This window comes from Phaenicophaeus curvirostris, chromosome 29 (genome assembly GCF_032191515.1).
Source record: "Phaenicophaeus curvirostris isolate KB17595 chromosome 29, BPBGC_Pcur_1.0, whole genome shotgun sequence".
NCBI lineage: Eukaryota > Metazoa > Chordata > Aves > Cuculiformes > Cuculidae > Phaenicophaeus > Phaenicophaeus curvirostris.
In genome coordinates this window covers 2,723,569-2,740,950 of record NC_091420.1, presented here as the reverse complement: position 1 = coordinate 2,740,950, position 17,382 = coordinate 2,723,569, and the positions used below count along the sequence as shown (strand labels likewise).

Genomic DNA, 17,382 nt, shown 5'->3' with positions numbered 1-17,382 from the left:
GCGGAGCCGACCACGGCCCCAGCCTCCTCCACCCCCATCGCTCCCAGCATCGTCCCCATCCCGTGGGACCATAAATGCGAGATGTCCCCACGGGGACAGGCACCAAACCTGCATCCCAGCCCATTCCCACTGCATTTTCCTCCCTCATCTCTAGTTTTACCTTAAAAGAAGCAAATCCCAGCTCACTCATTCCCCATCAACGAGGCAAATCCTCTCTCCGTGCCTCAGTTTCCCCAACATGAAAACTCACCCCTTTGCCTAGACCCACCCCAGCTCCCCCTCCCTCCTTTTCTTGGATTAAAAGCAACGTATCCTGCTTTCCAAGCACTTTTAGGCTTGACCACGAAGACAAAGGAGAAAAGAAGAGAATTAGAGGCAGACTCACAGCGAAGATCTGTGTCAGGAGCCAAAAAAGAAGGGGATTCTGGGGCAAACAGAGCAGCGGCGACGGCTGAGCCTGACAATAGATAAGGCTCTAAACTGGGCTCTGTAAGGCAATCGGGGTGGGGGAGCGCGGGGCTGTTTATTTGGCTCCAAACTCCGCACCGACACTGCAGCGTCACCCGGCTTTAAAAAAGGAAGGAACGAAAGGGAAGCCAAAAAAAAAAAAACCTACCAAAATAAATAAGAAAAGGAGAGAAAAGTGCACTTGGATGGGCAATAATAACAAGAAAATGTAAAATATCGAGAGAAAAGGAGCCGGGGGCAGGGGATAAAAGGAAACCCTTGGGCTGGGGAGGTTTAAAGCGACGCCTGCTTTAAAAAAAGAAGTTGCTAATTTTAACTCGCCAGTGGAAAGAGTGAGAGGTGCCTCCAGGAGCCAGGGGGGCTGTGTCCTTCTCCAGGGCCAGGAGGAAGCACGGGATGGAGCTGCTGGATGGTCACTGCCAGCCAGACCCTGATTCCTCCGCAAAATCCTGTCTTGGGGGGGAAAATGCTGCTTCTGAGGGGTAGATGGGACAGCAGGAGGAGATGGTTTGGTGGAAAGGGAGCAGTCAAAGCCGCTCTGATAAATAAAACCCCTACGTTCGCTTTCCCCACCACCCCAAACCCCAAGACGCAGTGGGATGGGGACAGACCCTACAGGACCCCCAAGGGGGATGAGCCCAACATGCTTCGATGACTTTTCTGACCGAGTTGGCTGTTTTCCCCAAGGGAAAAAGGTCTTCCAGACAGTTTTTTCCTTTCCCGTGATGGTAAAATAGCGGATGAGCTCAGCAAACCACAACCCAGGGCAGAGCCGGGAGCGGGAAAGGCCACCCGGCTCCGCGGGGAGTTAAAAGGTGACCTCCAGCAGCACGATCGCCTTTCAGCAGCCGCACAGGCAGCTGGAAATCATCCTTTTACCAAACCCAGAATGAGAAGGGAGCAAGAAATGGGATTTTTGATGAGCCCACTGGCCACTTTCAACAAGATCTCCCTGGAAACAGGTAGAAACCCAATGGATGCAAACACCTCAAGCGTGGTGGGAGCCCAAGAGCTGCAAACTCAGGTCTCCACCAGCATTAAACCCCCAAGAGAAGATGATGCAAGAACTCAGACAGCAGACCTGGCAACCCAGAGACTCTTCCAAAAGAGCTGGAAACCACCCGTGGGCTGCAAAACCCCAAGAGCAAAGCAGGTTGGTATAAACCCTGCAGCTCGTGCATGTGGGAATGGGATTTACCGAGTGTGGCTGCAGCGAGATGATACGAACGCCTTTATCACAGAATCACAGAATCATAGAATCACCAGGTTGGAAAAGACCCACCAGATCATCGAGTCCAACCATTCCCATCAATCACTAACCCATGTCCCTCAGCACCTCGTCCACCCGGCCCTTAAACCCCTCCAGGGAAGGGGACTCAACCCCCTCCCTGGGCAGCCTCGGACACTGCCCAATCACCCTTTCCATGAAAAATTTCTTCTAATGTCCATCCTGACCCTCCCCTGGTGGAGCTTGAGGCCATTCCCTCTCGTCCTGTCCCCTGGCCCTTGGGAGAAGAGCCCAGCTCCCTCCTCTCCACAACCTCCTCTCAGGGAGTTGCAGAGAGCAATGAGGTCTCCCCTCAGCCTCCTCTTCTCCAGGCTAAACCCCCCCAGCTCTCTCAGCCGCTCCTCTTCTTCTCCAGCCCCCTCCCCAGCTTCGTTGCTCTTCTCTGCACTCGCTCCAGAGCCTCAATATCCTTCTTGTGGAATCCCAGGATTCGAGGAGCGGTCTCCCCAGGGCCGAGTCCAGAGGGAGAAGAACCTCCCTGGACCTGCTGGTCATGTCATTTCTGATCCAAGCCAAGATGCCCTTGGCCTTCTTGGCCACCTGGGCCCCTGCTGGCTAGGAGATGCAGGGACCCATCGTTCCTACACTCCATTTAAAAGCATGTCCCTTGCCTGGCATCTATTTGTGCCCAAAGCGAGAGGACCTAAGCTGGTCCCACCCCAGCACCACACTCAGCCATGCGCAGGATGGAGTCGGTGGAGCCTTCCCATCCCAGATCTCTTCTCATACTCCACAGACACAAACCGAGCGTCGCTGAGCTACACCACAGCCCTTCCAGCGCTTCCCCTGCTGACGCAAACTCATGGAGCTGCTCTTGGTCTCCATCAGCCCAACCAAGGACAAGAGGAAGACCTTGATGTTGACCTTGCTATCCCCATCTCCCAGCATCCAGCCTCCAAATCCATTTCCTGGCCCCTCCTCCGGCACCAAAAAGCATCTCAACGCAAGCAAAACTGCTCGCTAAGCAGTGACGACCGAGTCCCCCCTCCTTTCAGGAGCTGGGATCGGATTCTTTTTCATATCTTTCCTTTTATTGATTTCAATCTCAGGTAGAGGAGATTCATTACAGAACGTGGGGGCATGGCTCTATCACAGCCTCGCTGCAGACAAGGGAGATGCAAACATTTACTGGAACGGCAATAAACCAGCAAAGAAGGTCGAGAAGGGAGACAAACTGGACAGGGGACCCTCTCTCAGCAGCACCTTATTTCTAGGGAATGCAAGAACTAAAATAATAGAGGGTTTGGCTACATAGAATCACCAGGTTGGAAGAGACCCACCGGATCATCGAGTCCAACCATTCCCATCAATCACTAACCCATGTCCCTCAGCACCTCGTCCACCCGGCCCTTAAACCCCTCCAGGGAAGGGGACTCAACCCCCTCCCTGGGCAGCCTCGGACACTGCCCAATCACCCTTTCTGGGAAACATTTCATCCTGCTGTCCAGCCTGACCCTCCCCTGGTGGAGCTTGAGGCCATTCCCTCTCGTCCTGTCCCCTGTCCCTTGGGAGAAGAGCCCAGCTCCCTCCTCTCATTGTGTCTCCTCCAGCCAGGAAGAAACCAGGGCAGGGAAGTTCTCCTTTACGCCGACGTTCCCAGATTGCAAAAACACCCCCAGAGCCCCAGATCAGGGCCGTGCTCCAGCAGAGCCGCACCAGGCAGTGAAGCGAGAGGAAATCATCAAACGGTTTGGGTTGGAAGGGACCTCCAAGCCCATCCAGTCCCACCCCAGCCATGGGCAGGGACACCTCCCACTGCATCAGGGGCTCCAAGCCCCATCCAACCTGGCCTTGAACCCCTCCAGGGATGGGACATCCAGGTGCTGGAGAACCACAGAGGCTCCCAGAAGCTGCAGGACCCCAAGCAACGTCACCACCCTGCCCCGTGCCAGCTTTCACGTTGCATGGGGTGGAATCTGTTGCCTGGTCCTGCTCTTTGAGACCTTCTTCTTGCACCTGCAGCATGAGGAGGGTGCACAACCGGGCAGGATACTCCCTGCCGGCACCAGGACAACTGGATGAGAGCTCTAGGGTCAGATCCTGCACCCCTTTGGGAGTCTGAGCTCCTGCGCTGCCTCCAGTTGGGGTGATCGCCATGAGGATCTGCTCCTCACCCCCAGCCCAAGAAGCAAATACAAAGGGGAAGGCACCGAGAGCCCCGAGGCTGAGATTTCCTCTCCCTACCTGCTACGCAGACTCCTGCATCTTCTGCTCCTGCCCGAGGATGAGCTGTGGCCACCGCTCCTCAATCAAACTGCAGAGAGAAAGAAAGCAGCCGTGAATCCAAGGGGATGAAGGCAAGGAGAGGGTTCCCCACGCATCACGAGCCCCAAGTCTATGAAACACAGAGAGAATCCTGGTGTCCAGAGGTGGAAACGGGAGACGGGAACCTGTGGGACGCAAAAGAAGGAGGAGAAAAAGAAGTAAGAGAAACCAGGGTGCTAAGAAACTCGGGAACGATAGAGCTTTCAAGAGAACTTCGTGATCGCTGCGAAGACCTTCGTGCACGCCCGAGGTGGGGGAAAAAGCACCAACCTGCAGGCTTGGATGCCTTCTCTCTGGAAACCCAACCCACTCACTTGGAAACACGGCTCCTAAATCCATCTCACTCGCCACTCAAAGGTGGGAGATGATCCATGGGGCAAAGCGCAACAGGTCCAGCCAGTCTCGTGCTGGTCATTCACCATCCGGCGTGGGACGCCGCGTCCCCTCTGCTAAGCCCCGTGATGTGCTCCAAGAGGAACGGTGCTTTCTCCTCCTCAACGTGAGGGAAACTGAGGCACGGAGCTCGGAACCCGGCTCTCCCACCGCACCCCGAGCTCCCGTTCCCAAAGCCCGAGCTGCAAGCTCACCCCCGGCGCCTGAAACAGAGCGATGAATTGTGCGCTCGGCTTTCCGGCGGCCTCGGCCTCTGCTCCAACCGCAAAGCAGCCTTCCTCTCGCCAGCTGCCTCCCCTCCCACGGCCAGGCCAGCTCATTTCCTGACATTACAAAATTCAGCTCGAACAAAGCCAAAGCGAGGAGCGCGGCGCTCCGGCCGGGGCTGCACCTTCTCCTCGCCCCCAAGGAGCCGCGCAGAGAGGAGCCACACCACATCAACCCCCAAAATGACGGGGGACAAGCAGCTTTCCAGCCTCTCGAGAGCATCAAACTTCATGCCACGTGAGATCCGACCAGCTGGAGGGTTTCCCAGCACCGGGAGAGAGGGATGAGTCTGCTTTTGTCATCTCCATGGTGGTGGGGACAAGGATGGGGTGTCCAGCTACTACCCTGCTCCTGCATCTTAATTCCCAGCCCATCCTGTTGCCCCCCCCCAGGACCACCCCTTTCTTTCACTAATTAAAAAGGAGCATCCCACACAAGGACAAGGACAAGCATCACCATGGAAGTGTCATAGTCCCAGCCAAGTTGAGGGATGATGCCTCCTGCACCTCCGCTTGCAGCACTTTGGGGGTGAGGAGCTGCTTCCCTGCAAAGCAGCCCCCACCACCACCCCGTGACCCCCCAGGATGTCCCTAGTCCTGTCCCCAGCGTCATTCATGGGGTTGGTGCTGGCTCCAAGGCTTGGAGACATCAGCATGAGCAAGACCACCAACGGCTGCATGGTGCCCACATCATAGATGTTGTCCTGGTGTTTTGGGGTCTCTCGATGGGGTCCTGGACCCCCTTCTCAGGGTACAATCAGCCCCCACTGGTCCCAGCATCCAGCGTCTTGCAGGACTGGTGGAAGAGCATGAACGCTTCCCACCACCGTGTGGGGACCAGGGACCACGGGCTGGGATGGGTGAAGACACGGGTCAAGGTCTGGTTCTGCTCCACCATCCCATCAGGACGTAAGAGGGGACACGCAGCCAAGAGGGAACTGGGGTTGTCCATCCTAGAGAAGAAGCGGCTGAGGGGAGACCTCAACATTGTCTCCAACTGCCTGAGTGGAGGTTGTAGACAGGTGGGAGTTCATCTCTTCACCCAAGTCATAGGACAAGAGGGAATGACCTCAAGGTTCAGATTGGACATCAGCAAAAACTTCTTCACTGAAAGGGCTCTCAAGCACTGGAACAGCTGCTCAGGGAGGTGGTGGAGCCCCCATCCCTGGAGGGCTTTAAAAGATGGGTAGATGAGGTGCTTAGGGACATGATTTAGTAGAGAACAGGTACGTTTTGACTTGATGATCTCAAAGGTCTTTTCCAACCTAGGGATTCTGTGTCTCCATGTTCATAGAATTCCTAGGTTGGAAAAGACCTTTGAGATCGTCAAGCCCAACCGTCCCCGTCCACTACCAAACCAGATCCCTCAGCACTTCATCTACCCGGCTCTTAAACCCCTCCAGGGACGGGGACTCCACCACCTCCTTGTGCAGCCTCTGCCAGGGCCCGAGAACCTTTTCGGTGAAGAAATCTTTCCTGATGTCCAATCCGGAAAGCTGCCCAGGAAAGGGGACAACAATCATGTTTTCAAGATGTTCTGCTCTTCCAGTAAGCTGAGGAAACAGAAATCGTGTCGGGGAAGGATGGAGGCGGCCAAGGCGAGTGAATTCCCCTTTCTAAGCAGGAAAAAGAAAAAAAAGGAGGGGAGGCAAAGGGGAAAAGAGAAGAAAATCTTCTTGTCCAGCTTAAGGACAGAACTGCTGAGTAGACACTAAAATTGTTCCTGTTTGAAAAGCAAAGCTTCGGTTCTGCCGAGTGATGAACCAAAACACCTCGGGGTGGGATGTGCCCCGAAAGCAGCAGGAGAACCTCCCCAATGTGGGGGGACCACCCAGGACCCTCAGGTTTTCATAGATGTGGTTGGGCTGGTGCAGCCTGGGGTGGCTGGTGGAGCTGCTCCAACCTGCCTGGAGGGACCTTGGGGATGCACAGGGATGGTTCCCTGGATCCCTGCTCAGCTGGTGCTCATGGGTTGGGTTGGAAGAGACCTCAAAGCCCATCCAGACCCAATCCGTGCTGTGGGCAGGGACACCTGGCCTTGAACCCCTCCAGGGATGGGGCAGCCACCACTGCTGTGGGCAACCTGGGCCAGAGCCTCCCCACCCTCACAGCAGAACATTTCTCCCTAAGATCTCATCTGAATATCCCCTTTTGCAGCTCAAAACCGTTCCCCCTCATCCCATCCCTGCCCTCCCTGATCCAGAGCCCCTCCCCAGCTTTCCTGGAGCCCCTTTCAGCACTGGAAGCTGCTCTAAGGTCTCCTCAGAGCCTTCTCTTCTCCAAGCTGAACAACCCCAACTCTCTCAGCCTGGCCTTGTACAGGAGGTTCTCCAGCCCTTGGATCATCTCCACATCCTCTGGACTTGCTCCAAATATACCCCCAAACATCTCCATCTCCATATGGATCTATAGAATCCTAAAACAGTTTGGGTTGGAAGGGACCTCAAAGATCATCCAGTTCCAAACCCTTTGCCACGGGCAGGGACATCCCAGTAGATCAGGCTGCCCAAGGCCCCATCCAACCTGGGGATATACTGATATACAACCCCATATATATACATCCTCATAGCTATACACTCCCAAATTTTGCACCCCCATATCCCCATAAGCACCCAACTCCACCCTATGTCCATGAAACACCCCTAAATAATCGCCTTGAGCCAGCAGAGGGAAGTTCTCAGGCAAAGCCCATCCTCGCTGCGTGCTGAAGGCTGGAAGACGCTAAACGACTCAAACGAGCTCCCAACCCCTTTATTAGCTCCATCACCAGCCAATTAAGGCACCGGCAGGAGCTCGTCGAGGCAGGAAAGCAGCACTCGGCGTTCCCAGGGCATCCCACAAGGTCACCACCACAGGGACGGCCGAGAACATGGGAGGTACATCAAGGAGACAAATCCAGGGCTCCTCAGGGCTGCACCGGAGTCGAAGAAGCCAAGAGAGAGGCGCAGATTGCGGAGGGGAAGAGCCGGCGACCGCAATCTCTCCTTCCCCTTTTTCTCATGTTTCCTCTAGCAACGGGCTCGGGGCCACAAACCTTTGGATGCCAAACCTGAACTTCCTCACCCTGAGCTCCCGACCCGGCTCGCTGCTCCTCAGCCAGGTACCCGCCAGATCCAACCAGGGGGGAACCCAGACCCCAATTCCTGAGGTTCTGCCACATCTGGATGGGGGTTCCTGGCACCGGCAAGGATCAGCCCCCAGCATCAGCCAGAAAAAAAACCAAAAACCCAAACCCAACTTTCTCCATTTCTCCAGCCCACAAAATTAAAGCATCCCAGTCCTGGTCCTCCCTCCAGCTTGCACCGGCCACTGGGAATAACTCCAGGGCTTAATTAGCCTTGATGAGTCTTTTACATCTGGGTTTCCTCTGGCTCACCACCAAGAAGTGGGAAGGGACAAACTGGGAGAGATCCCACTCCAGGCAAGAGCGTGGAGAGCAGGACAAGCTGGTGGTTAGACCCTGAGAAAGCGCATCCTGCACCCCAGTCCCACCACGAGCACAGAGACAGGAGCTGCAGAAAGGGAGATGAGAGGAAGGAATCCACCTCCAGCAATAAGAGATGCTCGAATGCACAAGAGCGATGGGAAGGACACGTCCATGCTGCGGAGAAGCTGTATCTACCACCAGAGCTCCTGCAGCACCACAAAGGGATGGGCTGAGGGTGTTCCCAGCTCGAGGCAGGGTGGGAATCACCATGAGCTCCCTTCCCCGCTCCTCCAGGGCACCTCGCAGAGGCTTTGTCCCCACATACCATAGGATCGTGGAACAGTTGGGTTGGAAGGGACCTCAAAGCCCATCCAGTCCCTCCTCTGCCATAGGCAGGGACACCTCCCACTGCATCAGGGGCTCCAAGCCCCATCCAACCTGGCCTTGAACCCCTCCAGGGATGGAGCAACCTGGGCCAGGGCCTCCCCACCCTCACAGCAAAACATTTTTCCCCAAGATCTCATCACAATCTCCCCTCTTGCATCTGAAAAACGTTCCTCCTCACCTCGTTCCTGCCCTCCCTGATCCAGAGCCCCTCCCCAGCCTTCCTGGAGCCCCCTTCCAGACTGGAAGCTGCTCTAAGGTCTCCTTGGAACCTTCTCTTCTCCAGGCTGAACAACCCCAACTCTCCCAGCCTGGCCTCGTACAGGAGATGCGCCAACCCTTGGATCATCTCTATGGTCCCCTCTGGCCTTGCTCTAACGAAGAATCCCAGCAGGGTCTCCTTACTCAAATCCAAAGGATTTGGGGGACACTGGGGGGTGCTGGGTTGGGGGGTGGGCAGTGCCTGTGTGTGACCGTTGGAGCCACCAAGTTTCGCTCTCGCTGGTTGAGTTCCCCCTTGGGCGGCGAAGATGCAGAACTGAAACCTCCAGCTGTAGGACCGCAGGCAAGCGGGGGTGGCCGGGAGGGTCGGGACCACACGGCATTCGGAGCAAAGGCAGCACCGAGCCACGCCGGGGACCACGAGATAACGGGGGGACGGGAGGAAGCGTGGGATGAGGGATGGACATGCTGCTTGTGCCCTCGTGGCCCGGCTGGGCCACCCATCTCCTCACACATCTAGCAGGAGCAGAATCATAGAAAAGTTTGGGTTGGAAGTGACCTCAAATCCCATCCAGTTCCACCCCTGCCCTGGGCAGGGACACCTCCCACTGCATCAGGGGCTCCAGCCCCATCCAACCTGGCCTTGGACACCTCCAGGGATGGGGCAGCCACCCCTGCTCTGGGCAACCTGGGCCAGGGCCTCCCCACTCTCATGGTGAAGAAATTCTTCCTTGTATCAAGCCTAAATCTGCCCCTCTCCAGTTTATCCCCATTGGCCCCTGTCCTATCACCGTAAACCCTTATGAATAGTCCTTCTCCACCTTTTTTGTAGCCCCTTCAAGTACTGGAAGGTCACTACAAGGTCTCCTCAGAGCCTCCTCATCTCCAGGCTGAACCAGCCCAACTCTCTCACCTGTCCTCATACAGAAGGTTCTCCAGCCCTCACATCACCCCCGTAGCCTCCTCTGGACCCAGTCCAACAGCTCCATCTCCTTCTTACGTTGAGGATTCCAGAACTGGACACAGGACTCCAGACGAGGTCTCACAAGAGAGGAGCAGAGGGGAAGAATCTCCTCCCTCAGCAGTCCCAGAAACACCCCTCGGTGTGTGGTCCCTGCCTGGTTTGTACATCTGTGCTCCCAGAGCCTGTCCAGGGGCTGCTGCTGCCACCCAACGTCCCCACACATCCACCGTGACCACCTGCCTGGGGTCCAACTGCCTGGAAGCACCACTTGCTCCTCCCCGAGCAGGGAAACCGAGGCACGGAGCGGGGAAGCAAAGAGCAGAGCTGGAAACACACCCACCCTCATGCCCAAATTACCTCCCGCTGCACAAAGCCTTCGTCCCTCCTTGTCCCATCCGGCTCACCCACCAGCACCAGCAGGACACCAAGCCTAAACCACCTCAGGACATCCTACAAGAGCCAAGGGAGGCCAAGACGTGGGCGCTGCAAACCTAAGACCCTGCTCCTGCCCTCGCCTCAGGGATGGAGGGGACGCTTAGGGGCACATTGCCACCTGCTGGCACCAGCCCCAGGCCCGAGGGCACCTGGACCTTCCCTTATGGAGACAACAACAGTTCTCCAGGCAGCGTGCTGGGTACCAGGAACTGGGGGCACAGAAACATGTGTATGTGGCGCAGATACAACCAGCCCCCACCACATTTCATGGAATCACACAATGGGTTGGGTTGGAAGGGACCTTAAAGCCCATCCAGTGCCACCCCTGCCCTGGGCAGGGACACCTCCCACTGCATCAGGGGCTCCAAGCCCCATCCAACCTGGCCTTGAACCCCTCCAGGGATGGGGCAGCCACCACTGCTCCGGGCAACCTAGGCCAGGGTCTCCCAATGCTCACAGCAAAGTATTTTTCCTCAAGATCTCACCTCAACCTCCCCTCTTGCAGCTCAAAAACGTCCCCCCTCATCCCATCCCTGCACTCCCTGATCCAGAGCCCCTCCCCAGCTTTCCTGGAGCCCCTTTCAGCACTGGAAGCTGCTCTAAGGTCTCCCTGGAGCCTTCTCCAGGCTGAAGAACCCCAGCTCTCCAGCCTATCCTTGTACAGGAGGTTCTCCAGCCCTCGGATCATCTCCGTGGCCTCCTCTGGACTCGCTCCAACAGCTCCATGTCCTCCCTGTGCTCAGGACTCCAGGTTTGGTCTCACCAGAGCAAAGCAGAAGGGCAGAATCCTCTCCCTCCCTCCTGGTCCCACTGCTCTGGGTGCAGCCCAGGACACGGTTGGTTTCTTTGGGGGAATTTGGGAATGTCCCCAGCTTGGGGAGGTCCCCGAGGGAGGACGCATTCCCTTCCCAAGCCCAGGAACCGATCCACAGTTGGTGTCCCCACGGCTGCTCTGCCAGGCAGGTCCAAACTCCAAGGCCAGCACATGAGGTGTGGTGAGCCAGGGCCACGTGCCGGAGCCAGCCAGGATGGAGGAGGGGTGAAAATCATCATAATTAAGAGCTTAAACCCATGCCCTTCACCACCAGCCACAAGCTCCTGAGATGCCGTGCAGCACCGCAGCCTCCTGGGGGGCTCAAGCTGCTCAGCCCGTGTCCTCTCCCCATGGAAACCAAACAAACGTGTTTGCCCAATTCCAAAAACCTCAAGTCCATCCATCTCCTCGCCCTGACAACCAGCAGCAGGACCTAAGCCACCTCCCAGCTGTGATCCAGTGACACAGAGGGGTGGCTGAGGACTTTCTCGGGGTGAGGAAGAGAGAGGGAATGCAGAGGGAGGAGGTTGGTACTGCCAGGAGGAGAAGACCATGCAAAACTCTGTGTGCCCCTTGTCACCATGCCAGAAAACGCAAACCCTTGCCAGGATCATAGAATCACAGAATGGTTTGGGTTGGAAGAGACCCTAAAGCCCATCCAGTCCCACCCCTGCCACGGGCAGGGACACCTCTTACTGCATCAGGGGCTCCAAGCCCCATCCAACCTGGCCTTGGACACCTCCAGGGATGGGGCAGCCACCACTGCTCTGGTTCCTACCCTCATAGGAGAACATTTCTCCCTAAGATCTCATCTCAATCTACCCTCTTGCAGCTCAAAAACCACCCTGAGCCTCTTTGCTGATCCAGACGGATCCGTTCCCCCAAGCCAGAGAGCCAGAGTAGGGAGGAGACCATCGGATGCCATGCCCAAAGCCCATAAATTACAGCAGGGAAAAGAGTCGCATTTGCCCTATTTCTTATCTGCTTGGAAGTTACGCCGCTTTCCCAGCTGCAGAAGCAGATCTGTTCCCAAGAATTTCAGCAAAGCCATGACCTCTTTCCAGGATTGTACAGTATACGGTGGCGGGGAGCCAGGGCTAATTATAGGCACAGGAAAAAGGGGAGAGAAGCGTTTGGAAAAGCTCTACCTTCCCAGCAACACGGAGAAGGGAGGCAGCGGTGGGATCCAGCACTCCCAGACATCACCGTTCCCCTTTTCTGGAAGGCTAATCCCCAAAATAAGAAGGTTATGGAGCGAGTCCAGAGGAGGCCACGGAGATGATCCAAGGGCTGGAGCACCTCCTGTACCAGAACAGGCTGAGAGAGTTGGGGTTGTTCAGCCTGGAGAAGAGAAGGCTCTGAGGAGATCTTAGAGCAGCTTCCAGTGCTGAAAGGGGCTCCAGGAAAGCTGGGGAGGGGCTCTGGATCAGGGAGGGCAGGGAGAGGTCGAGGAGAGTGGTTTGAAGCTGAAAGAGGGGAGATTGAGATGGGATCTCAGGAAGAAAGGTTCTCCTGTGAGGATTGGGAGGCCCTGGCCCAGGTTGCTCCATCCCTGGAGGGGTTCAAGGCCAGGTTGGATGGGGCTTGGAGCCCCTGATTCAGTGGGAGGTGTCCCTGCCCATGGCAGGGATGGAACTGGATGGGCTTTGAGGTCCCTTCCAACTCAAACCATTCCAGGATTCTATGCTAAAGCGATGGTAATCTGAGCATTTCAAATTCCCCACAGAGCCCCCTTCTCCTGCGGCCAAGAGATGCCACGAGTCCTTCCCCGTGCCCCGGTAACTGCCAAAAAGCACAACCCACAGAGATGCTCAGCGACCTGAAGGCAAATCAACGTGCATTAAAATTTAAACACCAGCAGAAGCTCGGAGCAAACCATGTGTAATCACAGAATCAGAGAAATATGGAATGGTTGAGGTTGGAAGGGACCTCAAAGCCCAGCCAGTCCCACCTCCTGCCATGAGCAGGGACACCTCCCGCTGCACCAGGAGCTCCAAGCCCCATCCAACCTGCCCTTCAACACCACCAAGACCTCAGAGGACGGACAAGAAAGCACTAAACCAGGCAGCAACTTTTCAACCACCGAGCTCCTCTTCAGAACCACATTTCTACATCAAAACAAAACCCAGGGAAGATAAGAATCCCACCTAATATTTTCTTTTTTTTCCTCCAAAGGGGGAACAAAAAGCTCGTCACAATGGTTTTCATTTTCCACCAAAGCAAACGGAGCCTCAACGCCGGCTGCTTGCTTATCCCCCCCGTCTGCTCGCTTCCTTGTTCGCCTGCGCATGTGGGAACGTGTGGGTGTGCGGGTTTTGTTTTGCTTTTTGCAATCGCTCTGCAGCCGGGCTCCTGACGTCTTGCAGATCGCAGCCTCGCACGGCGAGCGTGCTCAGCCCCGGCTCCATTATCCAGCCAGACAAGGCTTTCTACCTCTCTGCTTTTAGATTCCCACTCTCCTCCTCTGAATCAGCTCCCCAAAAATCAAGGTTTGCAGAGATGCTGAGCTGCTGCATCGCTGGTGCCATCAGCCACTCGCCTCCATGAGGTCCCTGCCTATGGGGAAGGATGTAAAAGCTGGGGAGAACAGGATAGGACACTGGCTCCAGCCTCCTGCTAAGGGCAGGAATCTGCTCCCGCACGCCGAGTCCACGCGATGCCCTTTTTAAGGCTCTTGAGGCAGTGGGAAGGGGGATAAGCGCGCATCGAGCTCACCCTCCTCCTGTCACGCCATCCAGGGTCACCTCCTGCGAGCTCGCCGGCTAACCCCAGCTAAAACCTCACCCGTGGCACCCGGGATGCTGCAGTGGCCGCGGTCTGAAACGCTCCTAAGGAAGATTGAGCCCCGGTGCAAACACAAACCACCTCTAGTTTGCATTACACACCCCGCAACCCGGCACCGACACCCTAGGTGGGTGCACCCAGCGACGGAGGAGCAGAAACGACGTCAGAGAACCATAGAATAACAGGAAGAAAAGACCCACCGGATCATCGAGTCCAACCATTCCCAGCAATCACTAACCCATGTCCCTCAGCACCTCGTCCACCTGTCCCTTAAACCCCTCCAGGGAAGGGGACTCAACCCCCTCCCTGGGCAGCCTCGGACACTGCCCAACCACCCTTTCCATGAAAAATTTCTTCTAATGTCCATCCTGACCCTCCCCTGGTGGAGCTTGAGGCCATTCCCTCTCGGCCTGTCCCCTGGCCCTTGGGAGAAGAGCCCAGCTCCCTCCTCTCCACAACCTCCTCTCAGGGAGTTGCAGAGAGCAATGAGGTCTCCCCTCAGCCTCCTCTTCTCCAGCCTAAACCCCCCCAGCTCTCTCAGCTGCTCCTCTTCTTCTCCAGCCCCCTCCCCAGCTTCGTTGCTCTTCTCTGCACTCGCTCCAGAGCCTCAACGTCCTTCTTGTGCTGAGGGCCCACAACTGACCCCAGGATTCGAGGAGCGGTCTCCCCAGGGCCAAGTCCTGAGGGACTTCTCCCTGGCCCTGCTGGCCACGCCGTTTCTGCAATCCACCCCAAAACCCATCCAGTCCCCTTCCAGCATCCCAAACCAGTGGGAGTGGGATGAAGCAGCAGGAACCTGTCCCCAGTGAGCAAAACCCACCTCACCTGGCACCTCCCGGCAGAGCACGTGGCAGCGACAGGGACCGTTCCCACCCCGGCTCTGCGGGCGATGCCGCCACGCGCGGCTCTAAGCCCTAACGGGATAACAAGCTCACAATGAGATCCTAATGAAGGATTAGCGAAATACAGTTTAAAGAGATTAAAGGCTGGGTGCAGCCCTGAAACTTTGTTATTTATTTCATTTCTGAGAGCCCTGCTGAGGTGAGGCTGGAATTCCAGCCCCTGCCAACCCGGAATGAGCTGGCATATGCCACCAGCTTTGGAACTCAGAATGGTTTTGAGGGGCCAGGGGTGAAAAAAAGGATGGAGAACACAAAAATCCTCCATTCACGGTGCTTTCAAAGCGAGCCAGAGGGAGGTTTTCATCTCCCCCTCCTATCTAGTCCCTTCCCAGCTGCATCCCAGCTGCAGCACGGGGATGATGCTCTCGCTCAGGTTCCTAATGACTGTTGATGTTCCGCGCCCGGAGCCTTCCAAGGAGCCCCAGGGAAGCAGGTACTCCACTCTCATTCAGGGAAAGTTATTAATATTCATTTCTTGGCTCTCCCCAAGCAGAGGAAGAAATCAGCCCTGGGCTCCCAGCGCTCGGCGCGACTGCCAGCCCCACGCGCTCCGAAAGGTCAGGAGGCTGGTTCGCCCCCAAATCAAACGGCAAAGGTTTAAAATAGAAAACGACACATCTGGGATTGCTTTTGAGGGGCTTTTGGACCACTCGCTTTTTTATCCTCGCAACCACAAACACCAGGAACTTTTGCTTCCTGAAAAAATAAAAAAATAATTTAAAAAAATGCAACACGATTCTCATCCCATCATGAGAATCGAGGATTCGCCAAACCAGGTTTAAGGTTGAGAACACCCAGGGGCCAAGGGAGGTTGGTGCTGAGCATCCAGGGCTCCCCCCAAGCCTCCACTCGGAGCCCCCCACGGATTTCAAGCCACAAAGGGAGGTGGGATGGGGATCTGACAAACATCCCTGTCGCGAGGCTACAAACCAAATCAAATGAAGATGTTTGGAGCTGCTCCAGATGTTTACTAGTGACGCACGGGGAGGTATAAATAATTATCCGGTAGGAATTTTGTTCGCAGGCAGCTCGCCTTTATCTAATCAGATCTCGGCCCCGGCTTCCCCTCCTGCTTAAAAAGTCTTGAGAAAACCAGATGCAGAATAAAAAAAAAAAACCTCAGTGGGCACCAGTTTAATCCCATTAAGCACTGGGCGTTCAGAGCAGAGCCACCAGGGCTCCGAGCTCATCTAAGAGGGAGGATTTTTCCTCAAGAAGGGCTCAAGAGCTGAACCCTCACACCCTGCGTGGCATCCGCGGGGACAGGATTGGGCTGTGGCATCAGCCCGATCCCTCCACGGTGGCCGCGAGGAGCTCGCTGGCTTCTCTTCCCTGTAAAAAAAACCCCACTGCTTAAAATATACCCGGCAAACAAAACCCTCCCTTGTCCGGCTACGCGGAACCGACGACGATTTTGGAGCCGCAATTACCTAAAAATAAATGGACCACAAACCCTGAATGGCAGGGGGGGATGGAGACAGCGGGGACGGAGCCCGACAAGCAGAGGGACAACAGCACCACAGGCACAGCCTAACCAAGGAGCCCAAGCTTCCCGTGCAACCAGAGAACAGGTAGGAAAAAAAGGATTTATTGGCTAAAAAAACTCACCTGAGCTGAGTTTTCCTGGTTTTAGCATCACAAACCCCACCCGAGCTGAGTTTTATTGGGTTTTAGCATCACAAACCCCACCTAAGCTGAGATTTCCTGTTTTTTAGCATCACCTACCCCACCTAAGCTGAAACGTCTTGGGTTTGAGCACCACCAACCCCACCTAAGCTGAGACTTCTCAGGTTTTAGCATCACCAACCCCACCTGAGCTGAGTTTTCTTGGATTTTAGCATCACCAACCACACCTGAACCAAGTTATCTTGTTTTTAAGCATCACCTACCCCACCTGAGCTGAGTTTTCCTGGTTTTTAGCATCACCAACCCCACCTAAGCTGAGATTTCTTGGCTTTTAGTATCACCAACCACACCTGAACCAAGTTATCTTGTTTTTAAGCATCACCTACCCCACCTAAGTGGGGTTTTCCAGCTTTTTAGCATCACCTACCCCAGCTGAGCTGAGTTTTCCTGGTTTTTAGCATCACCTTCCCCACTGCGGCTGCTGAGGGGGCAGTGAGGGGCCCTGCAGTCCTCGACCCCGTGCCAGCAGCCCCCACAGTTTTCCCTAAATCCAAGCAACCCAACCGATCGTAGGCGACGCCACCGAGGGCTCCGAAGAGCAACATTGGAAACTTACTGCAGCAAATCCACCGCTCAGCTCCAGCTCCTTGTCCCTACTGGTGGGAAAGTCTATAAATCTCTAATAAAGAGGAAAAAAAAAAAATAAATCCCCTCCTATTTTATTCCTTCTCTCTCTCCTCCCCGCTCCAAAAGATTGCGAAAGCGAGAGGGCAGCCGGGGCTTGGATCTGCAGCATTTCTGAGTTCCTACGGAGTCTGGGCTCCCTGCCACCAGCAACAGCGGCTCTGGGGGTGTGGAAAAAGGGAGGAAAGAAAAAAAAAAAAAGAAGGAGAAGAAGAGGAGAGAAAAAAATTAGGAAAAAAAGAAGTCCTGTTTATTTTGGGGGATGAGAGGAAAAATTTGCAATGCACAAAGCAGGGAATGTGGGTCCATGGGATGGGTTGGGTTGGAAGGGACCTCAAACCCATCCAGTGCCACCCCTGCCATGGGCAGGGACACCTCCCACTGCCTCAGGGGCTCCAAGCCCCATCCAGCCTGGCCTTGAACCCCTCCAGGGATGGGGCAGCCACCCCTGCTCTGGGCA

At 55.7% G+C, this 17,382-nt stretch overlaps 1 protein-coding gene across 9 annotated transcripts in view; it reads right to left on the bottom strand.

Moving 5' to 3' along the window:
- Positions 1–17,382, bottom strand: part of MEF2D (myocyte enhancer factor 2D) — an 84,590-nt gene that overhangs the window by 52,755 nt on the left and 14,453 nt on the right. For 8 of the 9 annotated variants that reach the window (XM_069878766.1, XM_069878770.1, XM_069878769.1 and 5 more), the window contains exon 2: positions 3,941–4,010. The gene's annotated coding sequence lies outside the window, so the exon portion shown is untranslated. Of the gene's footprint in view, positions 1–385; positions 402–3,940; positions 4,011–17,382 lie in introns of those variants that run through there. The other variant, XM_069878763.1, reaches the window with a different exon arrangement.